A 5,565-nucleotide genomic window follows, 5' to 3' on the forward strand; every position below is an offset into this window, starting at 1 on the left:
GAAGAGCATTGATCGATGATCAAACATGATGCTACAGGCTGGGGATGCACCTAGGAAAAGACTTTGCCTGCTCCAAAGATACCATAGAGGGGAATCAGGGTAGAGGCACAAAATGAGGCCCAGGGGTCTTTCAGCTTCTTGGGCAGCAAAAAAGAGCAGGGCTGGGGTCTGTAGAGGCTAGGCAGGCTAAGGCCTGGAGATGGCTTCCTCCAGTTGGGACTTTTTGTCCTCAGGATTTTGGGAGGAGGGCCTGTCTTTTGTTAAGTTGGAAGAATTAGGTTCATCAGTAATACTGTAATGGTGTCATTAGTATTTCAGAAACCCTGGATCTTTAGGTAAGGGGGGTGGTGACTTTGCCTAGTTGGGAGGGTGCCTGAGGAAGGGTTGGGGGAGCTAACTTTGCCTAGCAGGGGGGCCTAAGGAGGGACTGGGGGGGCTAACTTTGTCCACCAGGGAGCCTGAGGAAGGGATGGAGGGTGGCTTTGCTCAGCAGGGGCACACCTAAGGAGGTGTTAGAGGGGCTAACTTTGCCCAGAAGGGGCCTTACTTTGGTCATCAGAGCACCTGAGGAGGGTTGGAGGTGTATAACCTTGCCCAAAAGGGTGGCCTAAGGAGGTGTTGGGGTGAGGCGGGCGCCTGACTCTGCCCAGCAAGGGGTGCCTCTGGAGTGGCTGGAAGTGGCTTTGCCCAGCAGGGAACTGAGGAAGGGTTGGAAGGGCTACCTTTTTCCAGCAGGAGTCCTTAGGGGAGTGGGGGGCTCACTCTAGGCAGCAGGGAGCTTGAGAGGGGTTGGGGGGTGACCTTGTTCTTCAGGGGAGCCTGAAGAGGGGTTGGAGGATGACTTTGCCTAGCAGAGGACCTTAGTGGAGTGGAGGGCTCACTTTGGGCAACAGGGGTCCTTAGGTGGGTTAGAGTGTGACTTTGCTCAGAAAAGGGATCTAAGGAGTTTTTGGGGGGGCTAACTTTGGCAGGTGAGCTTGAGGTGGGATTGGCTGTGACTTTGCCTAGAAGGGAGTCCTGAGGAAATGTTTGGAAGACTAACTTTGCCCAGCAAGGGGGCCTGAAGAAGTGTTGGAGGGGCTAATTTTGCCCAGAAGGGCCTTAGGGGAGTAGGGGGCTCACTTTGGGAGCAGAGTACTGAAGAAGATTGAGGGTGTGTAACCTTGCCCAGTAGGGCAGGGCAGCCTGAGGAGGCATTGTGGTTGGGGGCCTAACTCTGCCCAGCAGGGGGCCCTCTGGAGTGAGTGGGAGTGGCTATGCTCAGCAGGGAACTGAGGAAGGGTTGGGAGGGCTGACTTTGTCCATCAGGGGAGCCTGAGGAGGGTTTGGGGGGCTAACTTTGTCCAGCAGGGGCCCTGAGGACAGATTGGGGGCCTAACCTTGCCCATTCTAGGCAGCTCCTCATGTGGGTTTGGGAGGGTGACTTTGCCCAGCCAGGGGGCTTGAGGAGGAAGTGTTGGGGGGAGGCCTAACTTTGCTCAGCAAGGGGCCTGAGGAGGGGTTGGAAGACTAACTTTGCCCAACAGGGGGCCTGAGGGCATTTTGGAGGGGCTAATTTTGCCTAGAATGGGGCCTGAGGAGTGGTTGGGGGTGACTGCCCAGCTGGAAGGGCCTAAGGAGGGGTTGGGGGGCCCTAACTTTGCCAAGTAAGAGGCCTAAGGAGGGCTTGGGTGGGGAATGACTTTGCCCAGCAGGGGGCCTGATTTGAAGACAAGAATTTAAACTGACTTAGCATTCTGAGATCCAGTGCCAGAGGCCTCCTTTCTGTTTTTAGCACAGGGCACTGCATCTCCTACCTGAGTGTTTGGCTGGCCATCCTCCATACCAGGAATTCTGTCCCTCCTCACCTGTGCCTCATTCCTGCCTTTCTTGATCCTTCTTAATGCTAGTGTCTTCCTCATGTGGATTACCTCCAGTTTACCCTGTTTATATGTAGTTAGGTGTGTGTAGTCTCTCTGTGTTAGATTGTAAGCTCCCTGAGGGCAGGTACTCTTTTTGCCTTTCTTTGTATCCTCAGGGCACACAGCACAGAGCCTGGCACTTTTGTGGTTCAATTGTATCTGACTCTTCATGACCTCATGGGCCATAACATGCCAGTGGGGTCCATGGGGTTTTCTTGGCAAAGATACTAGAGTGGTTTGCCATTTCCTTCTCCAGTGGATTAAGGCAACAGAGGTTAAGTGACTTGAACTCAGGTCTTCCTGACTCCAGGTCCAGTACTCTCTCCACTGAGTCATCTAGCTGCCTCTCCGGCACAGGCATCTAATGACTTGAAAGAAGTCTTTTTTACTTCAGACCTAGGGACCAAAGCAGGTTTCATGTGGCTGGAACTGAGTGGCTACTGGTAACATTGAAGGGCTGGAGAATAGAACTCACTGTCTCTCCACTTTTTTTCTTTTAAAACCCTGCTCCTTTAGTACTAGTTCACTTATTAATGTTGCTTAATTTTGGATGGGGGTGGAGGGGGGCACGTAGAGCCTGTAATGTCAACAGTTCAGGAAACTCCAAGTGTCTCCCTTCAGTGAGGCAGATGAGCACCTGCCTATACTTTATAGTCTTGTCAAGTGAGTTGTCTGGAGCACCAAGAGCTCAAATAAGCATCACAGGTAGGTTTGGAAACCAGGTTGTCCTCTTGCCAGCCCTCCCTCCACTAAGTGAGGCTTCTTCTCAACTATTTTAATAAAGAATTCTAATTTTATTTATTTAAGGGGGAAGGGGCTAGAGGGATAACTAAGTGGCCAAAACTTGAGGTTTCCAAATATTTGGCTGGTATGTCTGTTTTTAGCCTTTGGCTAAAGGTGATTGACCAGCTAGCAACTTCCCTGTCTTAAGTGCAGGCTAAGCACCTAAGCAGAGGCAGTCAGTCTCCTCAGGGAAAGCCTGAGAAAGGAGATGGAAACTTAAAAGGCATAGATGCTGCCTCCAGCTAAGGAGGGCAGTGTGGTGCAGGGAGATTGTTTCTAATAATTAACTGGAAACTTTTATTAAACTTCCCCTCTGTGCCCTCCGCCAGTGGTTACAGGCCATAGCAACTGCTTGGCAACAGGCACCCTCCTCCCTCATTGGGCCTTGCCTAGGAGTACTGCATGCATAATACTGGCCTTGTGCCGGGCCCTAGCAACCGGGGAGCGTCCTTGGTAACCAGGGTCTTTATATGCTGATGCGGGGGACCTTCTCTCCATTCCGTTTCTCCTTCTGGCGTGAGAACCACCTATGCCAGCCAGCTCTCTGTCAGTAGCCGGCTCTGAGATCGCCGCAGCGTAGCTTAGCTCACCTGGACCGCTTCAGCCTTCGCCTCCACTTCTGTCTCCTCTAGCTCCATCCTTTTCGCTCCCACCTTCGGATCTGTCTCCTGCTCCATCTTTTTCTCTTCCACCTCCAGCTTTGGCTCCATCAGTTTCTCTTCCTCATCCACCTCCATCTTCATCATCTCTTCCTCCATCTTCTCTTCGGCCTTCGCCTCCATCTCCGCCCTAGTGTTCGCCTCCATCTTAGTCTTCATCCCCGCGCTGCTTTCCTCCATTCTCCTCTTTTTCTTCCTCTTTGTGTACCTGCTGCTCCTCTCCCTGCATATCAAGCCCTGCTTTTCTTTGCTCCTGGCCACCACCTGCGTCACCTCCACCACCATCTCGTCGTCATCTTCGTCGTCCCTGTTGTCGTCCTCATCGTCCCTGTGGTTGTCGTCCTCGTCCTCGTCTTCCTCGTCCTTCAACACTGTTGCCTCTCCTCGCCTTCCTCATCACCCTCGCCCTCCTCGCCCTCCTCGCCCTCTTCGGCACGCCCGGCCTCGTTGTTTTTCTCATCCTCCTCATCCTCCTCGTCCTCCTCGTCGTCTCCGGTGCCTCCGTCGTCCTTCTCCTCCTCGTCCCCGTCATCCTTCTCCTCCTCTTCTCTGCACGTCGATTACTCCTCACCTCCATCCTCTCCTTATTCCTGCTGTGGCTCCTGGTCTTCTTCTTCAGCCCCACCTCTGCAACACCATGAATAACGACTATGATGTCATCATCCTCGGCACCAGGCTTAAGGAGTGCGCCCTTGGGAGCCTCCTGGCCTCGCTCGGAAAGAAGGTGCTTCACCTGGACCGCAGCGCCCAGCACGGCGGTGACAGCGCCTCGCTGAGCCCGCTAAACATCACCTACCGCCACTTCAACGTGCCCAGCTCGCCCCCTGCCACCATGGGCCGTGGGCACTCCTGGAAGGTGGACCTGCTGCCCAAGTTCCTGATGGCCTGCGGGCAGCTGATGAAAATCCTGACCCACTTGGATGCTCTGCGCTTCCTGGACTTCCTCGTGGTGGACGCCGGCTTCCTGTACAAGAGCAACCGGATTTACCAAGTGCCCTCGACCAAGACTGAGGCCCTGACCTCCGGGCTGATGGGGCTCTTCGAGAAACGCCGATTCCGCAAGTTCTTAATGTACGCCCTTCACTTCAACAAGCAGGACCCCCACACATACGCAGGGATGGATCCCCGGAAGATGACCGTCAAAGATCTCTTCCAGAGATTCGCACTGGGCCAAGGTGCCAGGGACTTTGCTGGACACGCCCTGGCCCTAAGTCATACCAACAGCTATCTGGACCACCCCTGCCTGGAGACCCTGGAGAAGATCCAACTGTACGCGTTATCCCTGGCCAAGAACGGGAAGAGTCCGTACCTCTATCCACGCTGCGGAATCGGAGAGCTGGCGCAGGCCTTCAGCCGGCTGACCTCCAGCCGAGGGGGCGTTTTCTTAATGAACCAACCGGTGGACGAGATACTCATCAGGGACGGCCGAGTGGTGGGCATCAGGTCAGGGGATCGGATCGCCAGGTGCAAGCAGCTGATTTGCGATCCCAGCTATGCGCCAGACTGGGTCTGCAAGGTCGGTCAGGTCATCAGGGCCATCTGCATTCTTGGGCATCCCATTAGAAACACCAACGGGGCCAACTCGGGACTCATCATCATCCCTTCCACCCAGACAAACCGCAGATCAGACATCTATATCTTCCTCACGTCATTCGTACACAACGTGGCTGCACAGGGCAAATACATTGCCATGGTGAGCACAACTGTGGAGAGTAAAGACCCTGAAAAAGAAATCCAGCTGGCTCTGGAGCTCTTGGAGCCCATTGAGCAAAAATTCTTTTTCATAAGTGACCTCCACATGCCTAATGACTTGGGGACCAAAAGTCAGATCTTTGTAACAACCAGCTACGATGCTACGGTCCACTTTGAGAGCGCCTGCCACGATATAAAGGAGATCTATAGAAAGATGACAGGATCCGAACTGAAATTTAACTAAAACACTCTAGACCATCTTATGGGGGGGAGAAAATTACCAACCTGCTACGAATATGGGAGAAATTTGGGTATCTGATAAATAAAGCAACTCCCCCCGGGGAAACTGAAAATGTGTTGTATGAAATGTTATTATCTTTCAGAGGTTGGAGTGAACTCTCCCCACTCACACCCTCCTCCCCCTTTCACCCAACTAAGGGCACTTAGAATATATAACTAGGCCCAACTCTGCCCTGAAGTGTGTGAAATCCATTTCATAACTTCAGCTAGTTGAATTCCCATCTGCAGTG

At 53.2% G+C, this 5,565-nt stretch overlaps 1 pseudogene; it reads left to right on the top strand.

The window, feature by feature from the left end:
* The first annotated feature begins 3,620 nt into the window (after positions 1 to 3,620).
* LOC110199805 (rab GDP dissociation inhibitor beta pseudogene) lies at positions 3,621 to 5,284 on the top strand (annotated as a pseudogene).
* The last annotated feature ends 281 nt before the right edge of the window (positions 5,285 to 5,565 follow it).

The sequence above is a fragment of the Phascolarctos cinereus genome, unplaced genomic scaffold (genome assembly GCF_003287225.1).
Source record: "Phascolarctos cinereus isolate Bilbo 61053 unplaced genomic scaffold, phaCin_HiC Scaffold_8;HRSCAF=390, whole genome shotgun sequence".
Lineage (NCBI taxonomy): Eukaryota > Metazoa > Chordata > Mammalia > Diprotodontia > Phascolarctidae > Phascolarctos > Phascolarctos cinereus.